Raw genomic sequence first — 26605 nt, forward strand, 5'->3', positions numbered from 1 at the left:
AGCTACGATTACAATTTCCAAGCTATACATATACCTTATATTGCCTTGCATATATTTCCGGTTTTTGCCTAATTTAGTCAGCGATATCGGACCACACGTTGCACTGTACTATGTGGAAATATTCCTATTTATGTAAAACTATTGATAAACTGTATACTTTCGTCAGTACGCAATTCGATAAAGACTTCCGGCTCCTCCGGCTGGTGCGAATATTTCAATGTCCCTATGTGCCAAACCGTTGGTTTGTGACACACCTTTACGCGTACCTCGCTCGCTGCGCTCGCTCGAAAACTATAGCCTAACCTAAAACCAATCCCTCTTGCGTTCGTTATTCGATAAGGCGGCGACTTATTTCTAATTTGCCAACGTGTCGGATCGGTTGTGAGGTTGGACTAGATTTTTAGGAGCGAGAGGAGCTAGCGAGCAACGATTGCAATTTCCAAGCTATAGATAAACCGTATATTACCTTGCATACATTTCCGGGTATTACCTAACTTTGTCAGCGATGTCGGACCTCACGTTGCACTGTACTATGTGAAAATATTACTATTTATGTAAAACTATTGATGAAATGTAAACTTTTGTCAGTATGCAATTCGATAAAGACTTGCGGTTCCTCGGGCTGGTGCGAATATTTCAATGTCCCTATGTTCCAAACCGTTGGTTTGTGACACACAATTACGCGTCCCTCACTCGCAGCGCTCGCTCGAACACCATAGGCTAACCTAAAACCAATCCCTCTTGCGTTCGTTATTCGACAAGGAGGCGACTTATTTCAAATTGGCTAACGTGTCGGATCGGTTGTGAGGTTGGACTAGATTTTTACGAGCGAGCGGAGCGAGCGAGCAACGATTACAATTTCCAAGCTATACATATACCTTATATTACCTTGTATATATTTCCTGTTATTGCCTAATTTTGTCAGCGATTTCGGACCACACGTTGCACTGTACTATGTGAAAATATTACTATTTATGTAAAACTATTGATAAACTGTAAACTTTCGTCAGTACGCAATTCGATAAAGACTTCCGGCTCCTCGGGCTGGTGCGAATATTTCAATGTCCCTATGTGCCAAACCGTTGGTTTGTGACACACCTTTACGCGTCCCTCGCTCGCCCCGCTCGCTCGAAAACTATAGCCTAACCTAAAACCAATCCCTCTTGCGTTCTTTATTCGATAAGGCGGCGACTTATTTCAAATTTGCTAACGTGTCGGATCGGTTGTGAGGTTGGACTAGATTTATACGAGCGAGCGGAGCGAGCGAGCTACGATTACAATTTCCACGCTATACATATACCTTATATTGCCTTGTATATATTTCCGGTTTTTGCCTAATTTAGTCAGCGATATCGGACCACACGTTGCACTGTACTATGTGAAAATATTACTATTTATGTAAAACTATTGATGAAATGTAAACTTTTGTCAGTATGCAATTCTATAAAGACTTGCGGTTGCTCGGGCTGGTGCGAATATTTCAATGTCCCTATGTTCCAAACCGTTGGTTTGTGACACACAATTACGCGTCCCTCACTCGCTGCGCTCGCTCGAACACCATAGGCTAACCTAAAACCAATCCCTCTTGCGTTCGTTATTCGACATGGAGGCGACTTATTTCAAATTTGCTAACGTGTCGGATCGGTTGTGAGGTTGGACTAGATTTTTACGAGCGAGCGGAGCGGGCGAGCAACGATTACAATTTCCAAGCTATACATATACCGTATATTACCTTGCATATATTTCCTGTTATTGCCTAATTTTGTCAGCGATTTCGGACCACACGTTGCACTGTACTATGTGGAAATATTACTATTTATGTAAAACTATTGATAAACTGTAAACTTTCGTCAGTACGCAATTCGATAAAGACTTCCGGCTCCTCGGGCTGGTGCGAATATTTCAATGTCCCTATGTGCCAAACCGTTGGTTTGTGACACACCTTTACGCGACCCTCGCTCGCTGCGCTCGCTCGAAAAATATAGCCTAACCTAAAACCAATCCCTCTTGCGTTCGTTATTCGATAAGGCGGCGACTTATTTCAAATTTGCTAACGTGTCGGATCGGTTGTGAGGTTGGACTGGATTTTTACGAGCGAGCGGAGCGAGCGAGCTACGATTACAATTTCCACACTATACATATACCTTATATAGCCTTGCATATATTACCGGTTTTTGCCTAATTTAGTCAGCGATATCGGACCACACGTTGCACTGTACTATGTGGAAATATTACTATTTATGTAAAACTATTGATAAACTGTATACTTTCGTCAGTACGCAATTCGATAAAGACTTCCGGCTCCTCCGGCTGGTGCGAATATTTCAATGTCCCTATGTGCCAAACCGTTGGTTTGTGACACACCTTTACGCGACCCTCGCTCGCTGCGCTCGCTCGAAAACTATAGCCTAACCTAAAACCAATCCCTCTTGCGTTCGTTATTCGATAAGGCGGCGACTTATTTCTAATTTGCCAACGTGTCGGATCGGTTGTGAGGTTGGACTAGATTTTTACGAGCGAGCGGAGCGAGCGAGCAACGATTACAATTTCCAAGCTATACATATACCTTATATTACCTTGCATATATTTCCTGTTATTACCTAATTTTGTCAGCGATTTCGGACCACACGTTGCACTGTACTATGTGAAAATATTACTATTTATGTAAAACTATTGATGAAATGTAAACTTTTGTCAGTATGCAATTCGATAAAGACTTGCGGTTCCTCGGGCTGGTGCGAATATTTCAATGTCCCTATGTTCCAAACCGTTGGTTTGTGACACACAATTACGCGTCCCTCACTCGCAGCGCTCGCTCGAACACCATAGGCTAACCTAAAACCAATCCCTCTTGCGTTCGTTATTCGACAAGGAGGCGACTTATTTCAAATTGGCTAACGTGTCGGATCGGTTGTGAGGTTGGACTAGATTTTTACGAGCGAGCGGAGCGAGCGAGCAACGATTACAATTTCCAAGCTATACATATACCTTATATTACCTTGTATATATTTCCTGTTATTGCCTAATTTTGTCAGCGATTTCGGACCACACGTTGCACTGTACTATGTGAAAATATTACTATTTATGTAAAACTATTGATAAACTGTAAACTTTCGTCAGTACGCAATTCGATAAAGACTTCCGGCTCCTCGGGCTGGTGCGAATATTTCAATGTCCCTATGTGCCAAACCGTTGGTTTGTGACACACCTTTACGCGTCCCTCGCTCGCTCCGCTCGCTCGAAAACTATAGCCTAACCTAAAACCAATCCCTCTTGCGTTCTTTATTCGATAAGGCGGCGACTTATTTCAAATTTGCTAACGTGTCGGATCGGTTGTGAGGTTGGACTAGATTTATACGAGCGAGCGGAGCGAGCGAGCTACGATTACAATTTCCACGCTATACATATACCTTATATTGCCTTGTATATATTTCCGGTTTTTGCCTAATTTAGTCAGCGATATCGGACCACACGTTGCACTGTACTATGTGAAAATATTACTATTTATGTAAAACTATTGATGAAATGTAAACTTTTGTCAGTATGCAATTCGATAAAGACTTGCGGTTCCCCGGGCTGGTGCGAATATTTCAATGTCCCTATGTTCCAAACCGTTGGTTTGTGACACACAATTACGCGTCCCTCACTCGCTGCGCTCGCTCGAACACCATAGGCTAACCTAAAACCAATCCCTCTTGCGTTCGTTATTCGACATGGAGGCGACTTATTTCAAATTTGCTAACGTGTCGGATCGGTTGTGAGGTTGGACTAGATTTTTACGAGCGAGCGGAGCGGGCGAGCAACGATTACAATTTCCAAGCTATACATATACCGTATATTACCTTGCATATATTTCCTGTTATTGCCTAATTTTGTCAGCGATTTCGGACCACACGTTGCACCGTACTATGTGGAAATATTACTATTTATGTAAAACTATTGATAAACTGTAAACTTTCGTCAGTACGCAATTCGATAAAGACTTCCGGCTCCTCGGGCTGGTGCGAATATTTCAATGTCCCTATGTGCCAAACCGTTGGTTTGTGACACACCTTTACGCGACCCTCGCTCGCTGCGCTCGCTCGAAAAATATAGCCTAACCTAAAACCAATCCCTCTTGCGTTCGTTATTCGATAAGGCGGCGACTTATTTCAAATTTGCTAACGTGTCGGATCGGTTGTGAGGTTGGACTGGATTTTTACGAGCGAGCGGAGCGAGCGAGCTACGATTACAATTTCCACACTATACATATACCTTATATAGCCTTGCATATATTTCCGGTTTTTGCCTAATTTAGTCAGCGATATCGGACCACACGTTGCACTGTACTATGTGGAAATATTACTATTTATGTAAAACTATTGATAAACTGTATACTTTCGTCAGTACGCAATTCGATAAAGACTTCCGGCTCCTCCGGCTGGTGCGAATATTTCGAAGTCCCTATGTGCCAAACCGTTGGTTTGTGACACACCTTTACGCGACCCTCGCTCGCTGCGCTCGCTCGAAAACTATAGCCTAACCTAAAACCAATCCCTCTTGCGTTCGTTATTCGATAAGGCGGCGACTTATTTCTAATTTGCCAACGTGTCGGATCGGTTGTGAGGTTGGACTAGATATTTACGAGCGAGCGGAGCGAGCGAGCAACGATTACAATTTCCAAGCTATACATATACCTTATATTACCTTGCATATATTTCCTGTTATTACCTAATTTTGTCAGCGATTTCGGACCACACGTTGCACTGTACTATGTGAAAATATTACTATTTATGTAAAACTATTGATGAAATGTAAACTTTTGTCAGTATGCAATTCGATAAAGACTTGCGGTTCCTCGGGCTGGTGCGAATATTTCAATGTCCCTATGTTCCAAACCGTTGGTTTGTGACACACAATTACGCGTCCCTCACTCGCAGCGCTCGCTCGAACACCATAGGCTAACCTAAAACCAATCCCTCTTGCGTTCGTTATTCGACAAGGAGGCGACTTATTTCAAATTTGCTAACGTGTCGGATCGGTTGTGAGGTTGGACTAGATTTTTACGAGCGAGCGGAGCGAGCGAGCAACGATTACAATTTCCAAGCTATACATATACCTTATATTACCTTGCATATATTTCCTGTTATTGCCTAACTATGTCAGCGATTTCGGACCACACGTTGCACTGTACTATGTGAAAATATTATTATTTATGTAAAACTATTGATGAAATGTAAACTTTTGTCAGTATGCAATTCTATAAAGACTTGCGGTTGCTCGGGCTGGTGCGAATATGTCAATGTCCCTATGTTCCAAACCGTTGGTTTGTGACACACAATTACGCGTCCCTCACTCGCTGCGCTCGCTCGAACACCATAGGCTAACCTAAAACCAATCCCTCTTGCGTTCGTTATTCGACATGGAGGCGACTTATTTCAAATTTGCTAACGTGTCGGATCGGTTGTGAGGTTGGACTAGATTTTTACGAGCGAGCGGAGCGGGCGAGCAACGATTACAATTTCCAAGCTATACATATACCTTATATTACCTTGCATATATTTCCTGTTATTGCCTAATTTTGTCAGCGATTTCGGACCACACGTTGCACTGTACTATGTGGAAATATTACTATTTATGTAAAACTATTGATAAACTGTAAACTTTTGTCAGTACACAATTCGATAAAGACTCCCGGCTCCTCGGGCTGGTGCGAATATTTCAATGTCCCTATGTGCCAAACCGTTGGTTTGTGACACACCTTTACGCGACCCTCGCTCGCTGCGCTCGCTCGAAAAATATAGCCTAACCTAAAACCAATCCCTCTTGCGTTCGTTATTCGATAAGGCGGCGACTTATTTCAAATTTGCTAACGTGTCGGATCGGTTGTGAGATTGGACTGGATTTTTACGAGCGAGCGGAGCGAGCGAGCTACGATTACAATTTCCACGCTATACATATACCTTATATTCCCTTGCATATATTTCCGGTTTTTGCCTAATTTAGTCAGCGATATCGGACCACACGTTGCACTGTACTATGTGAAAATATTACTATTTATGTAAAACTATTGATGAAATGTAAACTTTTGTCAGTATGCAATTCGATAAAGACTTCCGGCTCCTCGGGCTGGTGCGAATATTTCAATGTCTCTATGTGCCAAGCCGTTGGTTTGTGACACACCTTTACGCATCCCTCGCTCGCTGCGCTCGCTCGAAAACTATACCCTAACCTAAAACCAATCCCTCTTGCGTTCGTTATTCGATAAGGCGGCGACTTATTTCAAATTTGCTAACGTGTCGGATCGGTTGTGAGGTTGGACTAGATTTTTACGAGCGAGCGGAGCGAGCGAGCAACGTTTACAATTTCCAAGCTATACATATACCTTATATTGCCTTGCATATATTTCCGGTTTTTGCCTAATTTAGTCAGCGATATCGGACCACACGTTGCACTGTACTATGTGGAAATATTACTATTTATGTAAAACTATTGATAAACTGTAAACTTTCGTCAGTACGCAATTCGATAAAGATTTCCGCCTCCTCGGGCTGGTGCGAATATTTCAATGTCTCTATGTGCCAAGCCGTTGGTTTGTGACACACCTTTACGCATCCCTCGCTCGCTGCGCTCGCTCGAAAACTATAGCCTAACCTAAAACCAATCCCTCTTGCGTTCGTTATTCGATAAGGCGGCGATTTATTTCAAATTTGCTAACGTGTCGGATCGGTTGTGAGGTTGGACTGGATTTTTACGAGCGAGCGGAGCGAGCGAGCTACGATTACAATTTCCACGCTATACATATACCTTATATTGCCTTGCATATATTTCCGGTTTTTGCCTAATTTAGTCAGCGATATCGGACCACACATTGCACTGTACTATGTGGAAATATTACTATTTATGTAAAACTATTGATAAACTGTATACTTTCGTCAGTACGCAATTCGATAGACTTCCGGCTCCTCGGGCTGGTGCGAATATTTCAATGTCCCTATGTGCCAAACCGTTGGTTTGTGACACACCTTTACACGACCCTCGCTCGCTGCGCTCGCTCGAAAAATATAGCCTAACCTAAAACCAATCCCTCTTGCGTTCGTTATTCGATAAGGCGGCGACTTATTTCAAATTTGCTAACGTGTCGGATCGGTTGTGAGGTTGGACTGGATTTTTACGAGCGAGCGGAGCGAGCGAGTTACGATTACAATTTCCACGCTATACATATACCTTATATTGCCTTGCATATATTTCCGGTTTTTGCCTAATTTAGTCAGCGATATCGGACCACACATTGCACTGTACTATGTGGAAATATTACTATTTATGCTAAACTGTTGATAAACTGTATACTTTCGTCAGTACGCAATTCGATAAAGACTTCCGGCTCCTCGGGCTGGTGCGAATATTTCAATGTCCCTATGTGCCAAACCGTTGGTTTGTGACACACCTTTACGCGACCCTCGCTCGCTGCACTCGCTCGAAAACTATAGCCTAACCTAAAACCAATCCCTCTTGCGTTCGTTATTCGATAAGGCGGCGACTTATTTCAAATTTGCTAACGTGTCGGATCGGTTGTGAGGTTGGACTGGATTTTTACGAGCGAGCGGAGCGAGCGAGCTACGATTACAATTTCCACGCTATACATATACCTTATATTCCCTTGCATATATTTCCGGTTTTTGCCTAATTTAGTCAGCGATATCGGACCACACGTTGCACTGTACTATGTGAAAATATTACTATTTATGTAAAACTATTGACGAAATGTAAACTTTTGTCAGTATGCAATTCGATAAAGACTTCCGGCTCCTCGGGCTGGTGCGAATATTTCAATGTCTCTATGTGCCAAGCCGTTGGTTTGTGACACACCTTTACGCGACCCTCGCTCGCTGCACTCGCTCGAAAACTATAGCCTAACCTAAAACCAATCCCTCTTGCGTTCGTTATTCGATAAGGCGGCGACTTATTTCAAATTTGCTAACGTGTCGGATCGGTTGTGAGGTTGGACTGGATTTTTACGAGCGAGCGGAGCGAGCGAGCTACGATTACAATTTCCACGCTATACATATACCTTATATTCCCTTGCATATATTTCCGGTTTTTGCCTAATTTAGTCAGCGATATCGGACCACACGTTGCACTGTACTATGTGAAAATATTACTATTTATGTAAAACTATTGACGAAATGTAAACTTTTGTCAGTATGCAATTCGATAAAGACTTCCGGCTCCTCGGGCTGGTGCGAATATTTCAATGTCTCTATGTGCCAAGCCGTTGGTTTGTGACACACCTTTACGCACCCCTCGCTCGCTGCGCTCGCTCGAAAACTATAGCCTAACCTAAAACCAATCCCTCTTGCGTTCGTTATTCGATAAGGCGGCGACTTATTTCAAATTTGCTAACGTGTCGGATCGGTTGTGAGGTTGGACTAGATTTATACGAGCGAGCGGAGCGAGCGAGCTACGATTACAATTTCCACGCTATACATATACCTTATATTGCCTTGCATATATTTCCGGTTTTTGCCTAATTTAGTCAGCGATATCGGACCACACGTTGCACTGTACTATGTGGAAATATTACTATTTATGCTAAACTGTTGATAAACTGTATACTTTCGTCAGTACGCAATTCGATAAAGACTTCCGGCTCCTCGGGCTGGTGCGAGTATTTCAATGTCCCTATGTGCCAAACCGTTGGTTTGTGACACACCTTTACGCGACCCTCGCTCGCTGCACTCGCTCGAAAACTATAGCCTAACCTAAAACCAATCCCTCTTGCGTTCGTTATTCGATAAGGCGGCGACTTATTTCAAATTTGCTAACGTGTCGGATCGGTTGTGAGGTTGGACTGGATTTTTACGAGCGAGCGGAGCGAGCGAGCTACGATTACAATTTCCACGCTATACATATACCTTATATTCCCTTGCATATATTTCCGGTTTTTGCCTAATTTAGTCAGCGATATCGGACCACACGTTGCACTGTACTATGTGAAAATATTACTATTTATGTAAAACTATTGATGAAATGTAAACTTTTGTCAGTATGCAATTCGATAAAGACTTCCGGCTCCTCGGGCTGGTGCGAATATTTCAATGTCTCTATGTGCCAAGCCGTTGGTTTGTGACACACCTTTACGCACCCCTCGCTCGCTGCGCTCGCTCGAAAACTATAGCCTAACCTAAAACCAATCCCTCTTGCGTTCGTTATTCGATAAGGCGGCGACTTATTTCAAATTTGCTAACGTGTCGGATCGGTTGTGAGGTTGGACTAGATTTATACGAGCGAGCGGAGCGAGCGAGCTACGATTACAATTTCCACGCTATACATATACCTTATATTGCCTTGCATATATTTCCGGTTTTTGCCTAATTTAGTCAGCGATATCGGACCACACCTTGCACTGTACTATGTGTAAATACTACTATTTATGTAAAACTATTGATAAACTGTATACTTTCGTCAGTACGCAATTCGATAAAGACTTCCGGCTCCTCGGGCTGGTGCGAATATTTCAATGTCCCTATGTGCCAAACCGTTGGTTTGTGACACACCTTTACGCGACCCTCGCTCGCTGCGCTCGCTCGAAAAATATAGCCTAACCTAAAACCAATCCCTCTTGCGTTCGTTATTCGATAAGGCGGCGACTTATTTCAAATTTGCTAACGTGTCGGATCGGTTGTGAGGTTGGACTGGATTTTTACGAGCGAGCGGAGCGAGCGAGCTACGATTACAATTTCCACGCTATACATATACCTTATATTGCCTTGCATATATTTCCGGTTTTTGCCTAATTTAGTCAGCGATATCGGACCACACATTGCACTGTACTATGTGGAAATATTACTATTTATGCTAAACTGTTGATAAACTGTATACTTTCGTCAGTACGCAATTCGATAAAGACTTCCGGCTCCTCGGGCTGGTGCGAATATTTCAATGTCCCTATGTGCCAAACCGTTGGTTTGTGACACACCTTTACGCGACCCTCGCTCGCTGCGCTCGCTCGAAAACTATAGCCTAACCTAAAACCAATCCCTCTTGAGTTCGTTATTCGATAAGGCGGCGACTTATTTCTAATTTGCCAACGTGTCGGATCGGTTGTGAGGTTGGACTAGATTTTTACCGGCGAGCGGAGCGAGCGAGCAACGATTACAATTACCAAGCTATACATATACCTTATATTGCCTTGCATAATTTTCCAGTTATTTCCTAATTTTGTCAGCGATTTCGGACCACACGTTGCACTGTACTATGTGAAAATATTACTATTTATGTAAAACTATTGATGAAATGTAAACTTTTGTCAGTATGCAATTCGATAAAGACTTGCGGTTGCTCGGGCTGGTGCGAATATTTCAATGTCCCTATGTTCCAAACCGTTGGTTTGTGACACACAATTACGCGTCCCTCACTCGCTGCGCTCGCTCGAACACCATAGGCCAACCTAAAACCAATCCCTCTTGCGTTCGTTATTCGACAAGGAGGTGACTTATTTCAAATTTGCTAACGTGTCGGATCGGTTGTGAGGTTGGACTAGATTTTTACGAGCGAGCGGAGCGGGCGAGCAACGATTACAATTTCCAAGCTATACATATACCTCATACTACCTTGTATATATTTCCTGTTATAGCCTAATTTTGTCAGCGATTTCGGACCACACGTTGCACTCTACTATGTGGAAATATTACTATTTATGTAAAACTATTGATAAACTGTAAACTTTCGTCAGTACGCAATTCGATAAAGACTTCCGGCTCCTCCGGCTGGTGCGAATATTTCAATGTCTCTATGTGCCAAGCCGTTGCTTTGTGACACACCTTTACGCATCCCTCGCTCGCTGCGCTCGCTCGAAAACTATAGCCTAACCTAAAACCAATCCCTCTTGCGTTCGTTATTCGATAAGGCGGCGACTTATTTCAAATTTGCTAACGTGTCGGATCGGTTGTGAGATTGGACTGGATTTTTACGAGCGAGCGGAGCGAGCGAGCTACGATTACAATTTCCAAGCTATACATATACCTTATATTGCCTTGCATATATTTCCTGTTATTGCCTAATTTTGTCAGCGATTTCGGACCACACGTTGCACTCTACTATGTGGAAATATTACTATTTATGTAAAACTATTGATAAACTGTAAACTTTCGTCAGTACGCAATTCGATAAAGACTTCCGGCTCCTCCGGCTGGTGCGAATATTTCAATGTCTCTATGTGCCAAGCCGTTGGTTTGTGACACACCTTTACGCATCCCTCGCTCGCTGCGCTCGCTCGAAAACTATAGCCTAACCTAAAACCAATCCCTCTTGCGTTCGTTATTCGATAAGGCGGCGACTTATTTCAAATTTGCTAACGTGTCGGATCGGTTGTGAGGTTGGACTGGATTTTTACGAGCGAGCGGAGCGAGCGAGCTACGATTACAATTTCCACGCTATACATATACCTTATATTGCCTTGCATATATTTCCGGTTTTTGCCTAATTTAGTCAGCGATATCGGACCACACATTGCACTGTACTATGTGGAAATATTACTATTTATGCTAAACTGTTGATAAACTGTATACTTTCGTCAGTACGCAATTCGATAAAGACTTCCGGCTCCTCGGGCTGGTGCGAATATTTCAATGTCCCTATGTGAGAAACCGTTGGTTTGTGACACACCTTTACGCATCCCTCGCTCGCTGCGCTCGCTCGAAAACTATAGCCTAACCTAAAACCAATCCCTCTTGCGTTCGTTATTCGATAAGGCGGCGACTTATTTCTAATTTGCCAACGTGTCGGATCGGTTGTGAGGTTGGACTGGATTTTTACGAGCGAGCGGAGCGAGCGAGCTACGATTACAATTTCCACGCTATACATATACCTTATATTACCTTGTATATATTTCCTGTTATTGCCTAATTTTGTCAGCGATTTCGGACCACACGTTGCACTCTACTATGTGGAAATATTACTATTTATGTAAAACTATTGATAAACTGTAAACTTTCGTCAGTACGCAATTCGATAAAGACTTCCGGCTCCTCGGGCTGGTGCGAATATTTCAATGTCCCTATGTTCCAAACCGTTGGTTTGTGACACACAATTACGCGTCCCTCACTCGCTGCGCTCGCTCGAACAACATAGGCTAACCTAAAACCAATCGCTCTTGCGTTCGTTATTCGACAAGGAGGTGACTTATTTCAAATTTGCTAACGTGTCGGATCGGTTGTGAGGTTGGACTGGATTTTTACGAGCGAGCGGAGCGAGCGAGCTACGATTACAATTTCCACGCTATACATATACCTTATATTCCCTTGCATATATTTCCGGTTTTTGCCTAATTTAGTCAGCGATATCGGACCACACGTTGCACTGTACTATGTGAAAATATTACTATTTATGTAAAACTATTGACGAAATGTAAACTTTTGTCAGTATGCAATTCGATAAAGACTTCCGGCTCCTCGGGCTGGTGCGAATATTTCAATGTCTCTATGTGCCAAGCCGTTGGTTTGTGACACACCTTTACGCACCCCTCGCTCGCTGCGCTCGCTCGAAAACTATAGCCTAACCTAAAACCAATCCCTCTTGCGTTCGTTATTCGATAAGGCGGCGACTTATTTCAAATTTGCTAACGTGTCGGATCGGTTGTGAGGTTGGACTAGATTTATACGAGCGAGCGGAGCGAGCGAGCTACGATTACAATTTCCACGCTATACATATACCTTATATTGCCTTGCATATATTTCCGGTTTTTGCCTAATTTAGTCAGCGATATCGGACCACACCTTGCACTGTACTATGTGTAAATACTACTATTTATGTAAAACTCTTGATAAACTGTATACTTTCGTCAGTACGCAATTCGATAAAGACTTCCGGCTCCTCGGGCTGGTGCGAATATTTCAATGTCCCTATGTGCCAAACCGTTGGTTTGTGACACACCTTTACGCGACCCTCGCTCGCTGCGCTCGCTCGAAAAATATAGCCTAACCTAAAACCAATCCCTCTTGCGTTCGTTATTCGATAAGGCGGCGACTTATTTCAAATTTGCTAACGTGTCGGATCGGTTGTGAGGTTGGACTAGATTTTTACGAGCGAGCGGAGCGAGCGAGCAACGTTTACAATTTCCAAGCTATACATATACCTTATATTACCTTGCATATATTTCCTGTTATTTCCGAATTTTGTCAGCGATTTCGGACCACACGTTGCACTCTACTATGTAGAAATATTACTATTTATGTAAAACTATTGATAAACTGTAAACTTTTGTCAGTACACAATTCGATAAAGACTTCCGGCTCCTCGGGCTGGTGCGAATATTTCAATGTCTCTATGTGCCAAGCCGTTGGTTTGTGACACACCTTTACGCATCCCTCGCTCGCTGCGCTCGCTCGAAAACTATAGCCTAACCTAAAACCAATCCCTCTTGCGTTCGTTATTCGATAAGGCGGCGACTTATTTCAAATTTGCTAACGTGTCGGATCGGTTGTGAGGTTGGACTAGCTTTATACGAGCGAGCGGAGCGAGCGAGCTACGATTACAATTTCCACGCTATACATATACCTTATATTGCCTTGCATATATTTCCTGTTATTGCCGAATTTTGTCAGCGATTTCGGACCACACGTTGCACTCTACTATGTGGAAATATTACTATTTATGTAAAACTATTGATAAACTGTAAACTTTTGTCAGTACACAATTCGATAAAGACTTCCGGCTCCTCGGGCTGGTGCGAATATTTCAATGTCCCTATGTGCCAAACCGTTGCATTGTGACACACCATTACGCGTCCCTCGCTCGCTGCGCTCGCTCGAAAACTATAGCCTAACCTAAAACCAATCCCTCTTGCGTTCGTTATTCGATAAGGCGGCGACTTATTTCAAATTTGCTAACGTGTCGGATCGGTTGTGAGGTTGGACTAGATTTATACGAGCGAGCGGAGCGAGCGAGCTACGATTACAATTTCCACGCTATACATATACCTTATATTGCCTTGCATATATTTCCGGTTTTTGCCTAATTTAGTCAGCGATATCGGACCACACGTTGCACTGTACTATGTGGAAATATTACTATTTATGCTAAACTGTTGATAAACTGTATACTTTCGTCAGTACGCAATTCGATAAAGACTTCCGGCTCCTCGGGCTGGTGCGAATATTTCAATGTCCCTATGTGCCAAACCGTTGGTTTGTGACACACCTTTACGCGACCCTCGCTCGCTGCACTCGCTCGAAAACTATAGCCTAACCTAAAACCAATCCCTCTTGCGTTCGTTATTCGATAAGGCGGCGACTTATTTCAAATTTGCTAACGTGTCGGATCGGTTGTGAGGTTGGACTGGATTTTTACGAGCGAGCGGAGCGAGCGAGCTACGATTACAATTTCCACGCTATACATATACCTTATATTCCCTTGCATATATTTCCGGTTTTTGCCTAATTTAGTCAGCGATATCGGACCACACGTTGCACTGTACTATGTGAAAATATTACTATTTATGTAAAACTATTGATGAAATGTAAACTTTTGTCAGTATGCAATTCGATAAAGACTTCCGGCTCCTCGGGCTGGTGCGAATATTTCAATGTCTCTATGTGCCAAGCCGTTGGTTTGTGACACACCTTTACGCACCCCTCGCTCGCTGCGCTCGCTCGAAAACTATAGCCTAACCTAAAACCAATCCCTCTTGCGTTCGTTATTCGATAAGGCGGCGACTTATTTCAAATTTGCTAACGTGTCGGATCGGTTGTGAGGTTGGACTAGATTTATACGAGCGAGCGGAGCGAGCGAGCTACGATTACAATTTCCACGCTATACATATACCTTATATTGCCTTGCATATATTTCCGGTTTTTGCCTAATTTAGTCAGCGATATCGGACCACACCTTGCACTGTACTATGTGTAAATACTACTATTTATGTAAAACTATTGATAAACTGTATACTTTTATCAGTAGACAATTCGACAAAGACTTCCGGCTCCTCGGGCTGGTGCGAATATTTCAATGTCCCTATGTGCCAAACCGTTGGTTTGTGACACACCTTTACGCGACCCTCGCTCGCTGCGCTCGCTCGAAAAATATAGCCTAACCTAAAACCAATCCCTCTTGCGTTCGTTATTCGATAAGGCGGCGACTTATTTCAAATTTGCTAACGTGTCGGATCGGTTGTGAGGTTGGACTGGATTTTTACGAGCGAGCGGAGCGAGCGAGCTACGATTACAATTTCCACGCTATACATATACCTTATATTGCCTTGCATATATTTCCGGTTTTTGCCTAATTTAGTCAGCGATATCGGACCACACATTGCACTGTACTATGTGGAAATATTACTATTTATGCTAAACTGTTGATAAACTGTATACTTTCGTCAGTACGCAATTCGATAAAGACTTCCGGCTCCTCGGGCTGGTGCGAATATTTCAATGTCTCTATGTGCCAAGCCGTTGGTTTGTGACACACCTTTACGCACCCCTCGCTCGCTGCGCTCGCTCGAAAACTATAGCCTAACCTAAAACCAATCCCTCTTGCGTTCGTTATTCGATAAGGCGGCGACTTATTTCAAATTTGCTAACGTGTCGGATCGGTTGTGAGGTTGGACTAGATTTATACGAGCGAGCGGAGCGAGCGAGCTACGATTACAATTTCCACGCTATACATATACCTTATATTGCCTTGCATATATTTCCGGTTTTTGCCTAATTTAGTCAGCGATATCGGACCACACCTTGCACTGTACTATGTGTAAATACTACTATTTATGTAAAACTATTGATAAACTGTATACTTTCGTCAGTACGCAATTCGATAAAGACTTCCGGCTCCTCGGGCTGGTGCGAATATTTCAATGTCCCTATGTGCCAAACCGTTGGTTTGTGACACACCTTTACGCGACCCTCGCTCGCTGCGCTCGCTCGAAAAATATAGCCTAACCTAAAACCAATCCCTCTTGCGTTCGTTATTCGATAAGGCGGCGACTTATTTCAAATTTGCTAACGTGTCGGATCGGTTGTGAGGTTGGACTGGATTTTTACGAGCGAGTGGACCGAGCGAGCTACGATTACAATTTCCACGCTATACATATACCTTATATTGCCTTGCATATATTTCCGGTTTTTGCCTAATTTAGTCAGCGATATCGGACCACACATTGCACTGTACTATGTGGAAATATTACTATTTATGCTAAACTGTTGATAAACTGTATACTTTCGTCAGTACGCAATTCGATAAAGACTTCCGGCTCCTCGGGCTGGTGCGAATATTTCAATGTCTCTATGTGCCAAGCCGTTGGTTTGTGACACACCTTTACGCACCCCTCGCTCGCTGCGCTCGCTCGAAAACTATAGCCTAACCTAAAACCAATCCCTCTTGCGTTCGTTATTCGATAAGGCGGCGACTTATTTCAAATTTGCTAACGTGTCGGATCGGTTGTGAGGTTGGACTAGATTTATACGAGCGAGCGGAGCGAGCGAGCTACGATTACAATTTCCACGCTATACATATACCTTATATTGCCTTGCATATATTTCCGGTTTTTGCCTAATTTAGTCAGCGATATCGGACCACACATTGCACTGTACTATGTGGAAATATTACTATTTATGTAAAACTATTGATAAACTGTATACTTTCGTCAGTACGCAATTCGATAAAGACTTCCGGCTCCTCGGGCTGGTGCGAATATTTCAATGTCCCTATGTGCCAAACCGTTGGTTTGTGACACACCTTTACGCGTCCCTCGCTCGCTGCGCTCGCTCGAAAACTATAGCCTAACCTAAAACCAATCCCTCTTGCGTTCGTTATTCGATAAGGCGGCGACTTATTTCTAATTTGCGAACGTGTCGGATCGGTTGTGAGGTTGGACTAGATTTTTACCGGCGAGCGGAGCGAGCGAGCAACGATTACAATTACCAAGCTATACATATACCTTATATTGCCTTGCATAATTTTCCAGTTATTTCCTAATTTTGTGAGCGATGTCGGACCACACGTTGCACTGTACTATGTGGAAATATTACTATTTATGTAAAACTATTGATGAAATGTAAACTTTTGTCAGTATGCAATTCGATAAAGACTTGCGGTTGCTCGGGCTGGTGCGAATATTTCAATGTCCCTATGTTCCAAACCGTTGGTTTGTGACACACAATTACGCGTCCCTCACTCGCTGCGCTCGCTCGAACACCATAGGCCAACCTAAAACCAATCCCTCTTGCGTTCGTTATTCGACAAGGAGGTGACTTATTTCAAATTTGCTAACGTGTCGGATCGGTTGTGAGGTTGGACTAGATTTTTACGAGCGAGCGGAGCGGGCGAGCAACGATTACAATTTCCAAGCTATACATATACCTCATACTACCTTGTATATATTTCCTGTTATAGCCTAATTTTGTCAGCGATTTCGGACCACACGTTGCACTCTACTATGTGGAAATATTACTATTTATGTAAAACTATTGATAAACTGTAAACTTTCGTCAGTACGCAATTCGATAAAGACTTCCGGCTCCTCCGGCTGGTGCGAATATTTCAATGTCTCTATGTGCCAAGCCGTTGCTTTGTGACACACCTTTACGCATCCCTCGCTCGCTGCGCTCGCTCGAAAACTATAGCCTAACCTAAAACCAATCCCTCTTGCGTTCGTTATTCGATAAGGCGGCGACTTATTTCAAATTTGCTAACGTGTCGGATCGGTTGTGAGATTGGACTGGATTTTTACGAGCGAGCGGAGCGAGCGAGCTACGATTACAATTTCCAAGCTATACATATACCTTATATTGCCTTGCATATATTTCCTGTTATTGCCTAATTTTGTCAGCGATTTCGGACCACACGTTGCACTCTACTATGTGGAAATATTACTATTTATGTAAAACTATTGATAAACTGTAAACTTTCGTCAGTACGCAATTCGATAAAGACTTCCGGCTCCTCCGGCTGGTGCGGATATTTCAATGTCTCTATGTGCCAAGCCGTTGGTTTGTGACACACCTTTACGCATCCCTCGCTCGCTGCGCTCGCTCGAAAACTATAGCCTAACCTAAAACCAATCCCTCTTGCGTTCGTTATTCGATAAGGCGGCGACTTATTTCAAATTTGCTAACGTGTCGGATCGGTTGTGAGGTTGGACTGGATTTTTACGAGCGAGCGGAGCGAGCGAGCTACGATTACAATTTCCACGCTATACATATACCTTATATTGCCTTGCATATATTTCCGGTTTTTGCCTAATTTAGTCAGCGATATCGGACCACACATTGCACTGTACTATGTGGAAATATTACTATTTATGCTAAACTGTTGATAAACTGTATACTTTCGTCAGTACGCAATTCGATAAAGACTTCCGGCTCCTCGGGCTGGGGCGAATATTTCAATGTCCCTATGTGCCAAACCGTTGGTTTGTGACCCACCTTTACGCGTCCCTCGCTCGCTGGACTCGCTCGAAAACTATAGCCTAACCTAAAACCAATCCCTCTTGCGTTCGTTATTCGATAAGGAGGCGACTTATTTCTAATTTGCCAACGTGTCGGATCGGTTGTGAGGTTGGACTAGATTTTTACGAGCGAGCGGAGCGAGCGAGCAACGATTACAATTTCCAAGCTATACATATACCTTATATTACCTTGTATATATTTCCTGTTATTGCCTAATTTTGTCAGCGATTTCGGACCACACGTTGCACTCTACTATGTGGAAATATTACTATTTATGTAAAACTATTGATAAACTGTAAACTTTCGTCAGTACGCAATTCGATAAAGACTTCCGGCTCCTCGGGCTGGTGCGAATATTTCAATGTCCCTATGTTCCAAACCGTTGGTTTGTGACACACAATTACGCGTCCCTCACTCGCTGCGCTCGCTCGAACAACATAGGCTAACCTAAAACCAATCGCTCTTGCGTTCGTTATTCGACAAGGAGGTGACTTATTTCAAATTTGCTAACGTGTCGGATCGGTTGTGAGGTTGGACTGGATTTTTACGAGCGAGCGGAGCGAGCGAGCTACGATTACAATTTCCACGCTATACATATACCTTATATTGCCTTGCATATATTTCCGGTTTTTGCCTAATCTAGTCAGCGATATCGGACCACACGTTGCACTGTACTATGTGGAAATATTACTATTTATGTAAAACTATTGATAAACTGTAAACTTTCGTCAGTACGCAATTCGATAAAGACTTCCGGCTCCTCGGGCTGGTGCGAATATTTCAATGTCCCTATGTGCCAAACCGTTGGTTTGTGACACACCTTTACGCGACCCTCGCTCGCTGCGCTCGCTCGAAAACTATAGCCTAACCTAAAACCAATCCCTCTTGCATTCGTTATTCGACATGGAGGCGACTTATTTCAAATTTGCTAACGTGTCGGATCGGTTGTGAGGTTGGACTAGATTTTTACGAGCGAGCGGAGCGAGCGAGCAACGATTACAATTTCCAAGCTATACATATACCTTATACTACCTTGTATATATTTCCTGTTATTGCCTAATTTTGTCAGCGATTTCGGACCACACGTTGCACTCTACTATGTGGAAATATTACTATTTATGTAAAACTATTGATAAACTGTAAACTTTCGTCAGTACGCAATTCGATAAAGACTTCCGGCTCCTCGGGCTGGTGCGAATATTTCAATGTCCCTATGTGCCAAACCGTTGGTTTGTGACACACCTTTACGCGACCCTCGCTCGCTGCGCTCGCTCGAAAACTATAGCCTAACCTAAAACCAATCCCTCTTGCGTTCGTTATTCGATAAGGCGGCGACTTATTTCAAATTTGCTAACGTGTCGGATCGGTTGCGAGGTTGGACTAGATTTATACGAGCGAGCGGAGCGAGCGAGCTACGATTACAATTTCCACGCTATACATATACCTTATATTGCCTTGCATATATTTCCGGTTTTTGCCTAATTTAGTCAGCGATATCGGACCACACGTTGCACTGTACTATGTGAAAATATTACTATTTATGTAAAACTATGGATGAAATGTAAACTTTTGTCAGTATGCAATTCGATAAAGACTTGCGGTTCCTCGGGCTGGTGCGAATATTTCAATGTCCCTATGTTCCAAACCGTTGGTTTGTGACACACAATTACGCGTCCCTCACTCGCTGCGCTCGCTCGAACACCATAGGCCAACCTAAAGCCAATCCCTCTTGCGTCCGTTATTCGATAAGGCGGCGACTTATTTCAAATTTGCTAACGTGTCGGATCGGTTGTGAGGTTGGACTGGATTTTTACGAGCGAGCGGTGCGAGCGAGCAACGATTACAATTTCCAAGCTATACATATACCTTATATTGCCTTGCATATATTTCCTGTTATTGCCTAATTTTGTCAGCGATTTCGGACCACACGTTGCACTGTACTATGTGAAAATATTACTATTTATGTAAAACTATTGATGAAATGTAAACTTTTGTCAGTATGCAATTCGATAAAGACTTGCGGTTCCTCGGGCTGGTGCGAATATTTCAATGTCCCTATGTGCCAAACCGTTGGTTTGTGACACACCTTTACGCGACCCTCGCTCGCTGCACTCGCTCGAAAACTATAGCCTAACCTAAAACCAATCCCTCTTGCGTTCGTTATTCGATAAGGCGGCGACTTATTTCTAATTTGCCAACGTGTCGGATCGGTTGTGAGGTTGGACTAGATTTTTACGAGCGAGCGGAGCGAGCGAGCAACGATTACAATTTCCAAGCTATACATATACCTTATATTGCCTTGCATATATTTTCTGTTATTGCCTAATTTAGTCAGCGATATCGGACCACACATTGCACTGTACTATGTGGAAATATTACTATTTATGCTAAACTGTTGATAAACTGTATACTTTCGTCAGTACGCAATTCGATAAAGACTTCCGGCTCCTCGGGCTGGTGCGAATATTTCAATGTCCCTATGTGCCAAACCGTTGGTTTGTGACACACCTTTACGCGACCCTCGCTCGCTGCACTCGCTCGAAAACTATAGCCTAACCTAAAACCAATCCCTCTTGCGTTCGTTATTCGATAAGGCGGCGACTTATTTCTAATTTGCCAACGTGTCGGATCGGTTGTGAGGTTGGACTAGATTTTTACGAGCGAGCGGAGCGAGCGAGCAACGATTACAATTTCCAAGCTATACATATACCTTATATTACCTTGTATATATTTCCTGTTATTGCCTAATTTTGTCAGCGATTTCGGACCACACGTTGCACTCTACTATGTGGAAATATTACTATTTATGTAAAACTATTGATAAACTGTATACTTTCGTCAGTACGCAATTCGATAAAGACTTCCGGCTCCTCGGGCTGGTGCGAATATTTCAATGTCCCTATGTGCCAAACCGTTGGTTTGTGACACACCTTTACGCGACCCTCGCTCGCTGCGCTCGCTCGAAAAATATAGCCTAACCTAAAACCAATCCCTCTTGCGTTCGTTATTCGATAAGGCGGCGACTTATTTCAAATTTGCTAACGTGTCGGATCGGTTGTGAGGTTGGACTGGATTTTTACGAGCGAGCGGAGCGAGCGAGCTACGATTACAATTTCCACGCTATACATATACCTTATATTGCCTTGCATATATTTCCGGTTTTTGCCTAATTTAGTCAGCGATATCGGACCACACATTGCACTGTACTATGTGGAAATATTACTATTTATGCTAAACTGTTGATAAACTGTATACTTTCGTCAGTACGCAATTCGATAAAGACTTCCGGCTCCTCGGGCTGGTGCGAATATTTCAATGTCTCTATGTGCCAAGCCGTTGGTTTGTGACACACCTTTACGCACCCCTCGCTCGCTGCGCTCGCTCGAAAACTATAGCCTAACCTAAAACCAATCCCTCTTGCGTTCGTTATTCGATAAGGCGGCGACTTATTTCAAATTTGCTAACGTGTCGGATCGGTTGTGAGGTTGGACTAGATTTATACGAGCGAGCGGAGCGAGCGAGCTACGATTACAATTTCCACGCTATACATATACCTTATATTGCCTTGCATATATTTCCGGTTTTTGCCTAATTTAGTCAGCGATATCGGACCACACCTTGCACTGTACTATGTGTAAATACTACTATTTATGTAAAACTATTGATAAACTGTATACTTTCGTCAGTACGCAATTCGATAAAGACTTCCGGCTCCTCGGGCTGGTGCGAATATTTCAATGTCCCTATGTGCCAAACCGTTGGTTTGTGACACACCTTTACGCGACCCTCGCTCGCTGCGCTCGCTCGAAAAATATAGCCTAACCTAAAACCAATCCCTCTTGCGTTCGTTATTCGATAAGGCGGCGACTTATTTCAAATTTGCTAACGTGTCGGATCGGTTGTGAGGTTGGACTGGATTTTTACGAGCGAGCGGACCGAGCGAGCTACGATTACAATTTCCACGCTATACATATACCTTATATTGCCTTGCATATATTTCCGGTTTTTGCCTAATTTAGTCAGCGATATCGGACCACACATTGCACTGTACTATGTGGAAATATTACTATTTATGCTAAACTGTTGATAAACTGTATACTTTCGTCAGTACGCAATTCGATAAAGACTTCCGGCTCCTCGGGCTGGTGCGAATATTTCAATGTCTCTATGTGCCAAGCCGTTGGTTTGTGACACACCTTTACGCACCCCTCGCTCGCTGCGCTCGCTCGAAAACTATAGCCTAACCTAAAACCAATCCCTCTTGCGTTCGTTATTCGATAAGGCGGCGACTTATTTCAAATTTGCTAACGTGTCGGATCGGTTGTGAGGTTGGACTAGATTTATACGAGCGAGCGGAGCGAGCGAGCTACGATTACAATTTCCACGCTATACATATACCTTATATTGCCTTGCATATATTTCCGGTTTTTGCCTAATTTAGTCAGCGATATCGGACCACACATTGCACTGTACTATGTGGAAATATTACTATTTATGTAAAACTATTGATAAACTGTATACTTTCGTCAGTACGCAATTCGATAAAGACTTCCGGCTCCTCGGGCTGGTGCGAATATTTCAATGTCCCTATGTGCCAAACCGTTGGTTTGTGACACACCTTTACGCGACCCTCGCTCGCTGCGCTCGCTCGAAAACTATAGCCTAACCTAAAACCAATCCCTCTTGAGTTCGTTATTCGATAAGGCGGCGACTTATTTCTAATTTGCGAACGTGTCGGATCGGTTGTGAGGTTGGACTAGATTTTTACCGGCGAGCGGAGCGAGCGAGCAACGATTACAATTACCAAGCTATACATATACCTTATATTGCCTTGCATAATTTTCCAGTTATTTCCTAATTTTGTGAGCGATGTCGGACCACACGTTGCACTGTACTATGTGAAAATATTACTATTTATGTAAAACTATTGATGAAATGTAAACTTTTGTCAGTATGCAATTCGATAAAGACTTGCGGTTGCTCGGGCTGGTGCGAATATTTCAATGTCCCTATGTTCCAAACCGTTGGTTTGTGACACACAATTACGCGTCCCTCACTCGCTGCGCTCGCTCGAACACCATAGGCCAACCTAAAACCAATCCCTCTTGCGTTCGTTATTCGACAAGGAGGTGACTTATTTCAAATTTGCTAACGTGTCGGATCGGTTGTGAGGTTGGACTAGATTTTTACGAGCGAGCGGAGCGGGCGAGCAACGATTACAATTTCCAAGCTATACATATACCTCATACTACCTTGTATATATTTCCTGTTATAGCCTAATTTTGTCAGCGATTTCGGACCACACGTTGCACTCTACTATGTGGAAATATTACTATTTATGTAAAACTATTGATAAACTGTAAACTTTCGTCAGTACGCAATTCGATAAAGACTTCCGGCTCCTCCGGCTGGTGCGAATATTTCAATGTCTCTATGTGCCAAGCCGTTGCTTTGTGACACACCTTTACGCATCCCTCGCTCGCTGCGCTCGCTCGAAAACTATAGCCTAACCTAAAACCAATCCCTCTTGCGTTCGATATTCGATAAGGCGGCGACTTATTTCAAATTTGCTAACGTGTCGGATCGGTTGTGAGATTGGACTGGATTTTTACGAGCGAGCGGAGCGAGCGAGCTACGATTACAATTTCCAAGCTATACATATACCTTATATTGCCTTGCATATATTTCCTGTTATTGCCTAATTTTGTCAGCGATTTCGGACCACACGTTGCACTCTACTATGTGGAAATATTACTATTTATGTAAAACTATTGATAAACTGTAAACTTTCGTCAGTACGCAATTCGATAAAGACTTCCGGCTCCTCCGGCTGGTGCGAATATTTCAATGTCTCTATGTGCCAAGCCGTTGGTTTGTGACACACCTTTACGCATCCCTCGCTCGCTGCGCTCGCTCGAAAACTATAGCCTAACCTAAAACCAATCCCTCTTGCGTTCGTTATTCGATAAGGCGGCGACTTATTTCAAATTTGCTAACGTGTCGGATCGGTTGTGAGGTTGGACTGGATTTTTACGAGCGAGCGGAGCGAGCGAGCTACGATTACAATTTCCACGCTATACATATACCTTATATTGCCTTGCATATATTTCCGGTTTTTGCCTAATTTAGTCAGCGATATCGGACCACACATTGCACTGTACTATGTGGAAATATTACTATTTATGCTAAACTGTTGATAAACTGTATACTTTCGTCAGTACGCAATTCGATAAAGACTTCCGGCTCCTCGGGCTGGTGCGAATATTTCAATGTCCCTATGTGCCAAACCGTTGGTTTGTGACCCACCTTTACGCGACCCTCGCTCGCTGCACTCGCTCGAAAACTATAGCCTAACCTAAAACCAATCCCTCTTGCGTTCGTTATTCGATAAGGCGGCGACTTATTTCTAATTTGCCAACGTGTCGGATCGGTTGTGAGGTTGGACTAGATTTTTACGAGCGAGCGGAGCGAGCGAGCAACGATTACAATTTCCAAGCTATACATATACCTTATATTACCTTGTATATATTTCCTGTTATTGCCTAATTTTGTCAGCGATTTCGGACCACACGTTGCACTCTACTATGTGGAAATATTACTATTTATGTAAAACTATTGATAAACTGTAAACTTTCGTCAGTACGCAATTCGATAAAGACTTCCGGCTCCTCGGGCTGGTGCGAATATTTCAATGTCCCTATGTTCCAAACCGTTGGTTTGTGACACACAATTACGCGTCCCTCACTCGCTGCGCTCGCTCGAACAACATAGGCTAACCTAAAACCAATCGCTCTTGCGTTCGTTATTCGACAAGGAGGTGACTTATTTCAAATTTGCTAACGTGTCGGATCGGTTGTGAGGTTGGACTGGATTTTTACGAGCGAGCGGAGCGAGCGAGCTACGATTACAATTTCCACGCTATACATATACCTTATATTGCCTTGCATATATTTCCGGTTTTTGCCTAATCTAGTCAGCGATATCGGACCACACGTTGCACTGTACTATGTGGAAATATTACTATTTATGTAAAACTATTGATAAACTGTAAACTTTCGTCAGTACGCAATTCGATAAAGACTTCCGGCTCCTCGGGCTGGTGCGAATATTTCAATGTCCCTATGTGCCAAACCGTTGGTTTGTGACACACCTTTACGCGACCCTCGCTCGCTGCGCTCGCTCGAAAACTATAGCCTAACCTAAAACCAATCCCTCTTGCATTCGTTATTCGACATGGAGGCGACTTATTTCAAATTTGCTAACGTGTCGGATCGGTTGTGAGGTTGGACTAGATTTTTACGAGCGAGCGGAGCGAGCGAGCAACGATTACAATTTCCAAGCTATACATATACCTTATACTACCTTGTATATATTTCCTGTTATTGCCTAATTTTGTCAGCGATTTCGGACCACACGTTGCACTCTACTATGTGGAAATATTACTATTTATGTAAAACTATTGATAAACTGTAAACTTTCGTCAGTACGCAATTCGATAAAGACTTCCGGCTCCTCGGGCTGGTGCGAATATTTCAATGTCCCTATGTGCCAAACCGTTGGTTTGTGACACACCTTTACGCGACCCTCGCTCGCTGCGCTCGCTCGAAAACTATAGCCTAACCTAAAACCAATCCCTCTTGCGTTCGTTATTCGATAAGGCGGCGACTTATTTCAAATTTGCTAACGTGTCGGATCGGTTGCGAGGTTGGACTAGATTTATACGAGCGAGCGGAGCGAGCGAGCTACGATTACAATTTCCACGCTATACATATACCTTATATTGCCTTGCATATATTTCCGGTTTTTGCCTAATTTAGTCAGCGATATCGGACCACACGTTGCACTGTACTATGTGAAAATATTACTATTTATGTAAAACTATGGATGAAATGTAAACTTTTGTCAGTATGCAATTCGATAAAGACTTGCGGTTCCTCGGGCTGGTGCGAATATTTCAATGTCCCTATGTTCCAAACCGTTGGTTTGTGACACACAATTACGCGTCCCTCACTCGCTGCGCTCGCTCGAACACCATAGGCCAACCTAAAGCCAATCCCTCTTGCGTCCGTTATTCGATAAGGCGGCGACTTATTTCAAATTTGCTAACGTGTCGGATCGGTTGTGAGGTTGGACTGGATTTTTACGAGCGAGCGGAGCGAGCGAGCAACGATTACAATTTCCAA

This window comes from Bombus terrestris, unplaced genomic scaffold (genome assembly GCF_910591885.1).
Source record: "Bombus terrestris unplaced genomic scaffold, iyBomTerr1.2, whole genome shotgun sequence".
NCBI classification, from domain to species: Eukaryota; Metazoa; Arthropoda; class Insecta; order Hymenoptera; family Apidae; genus Bombus; species Bombus terrestris.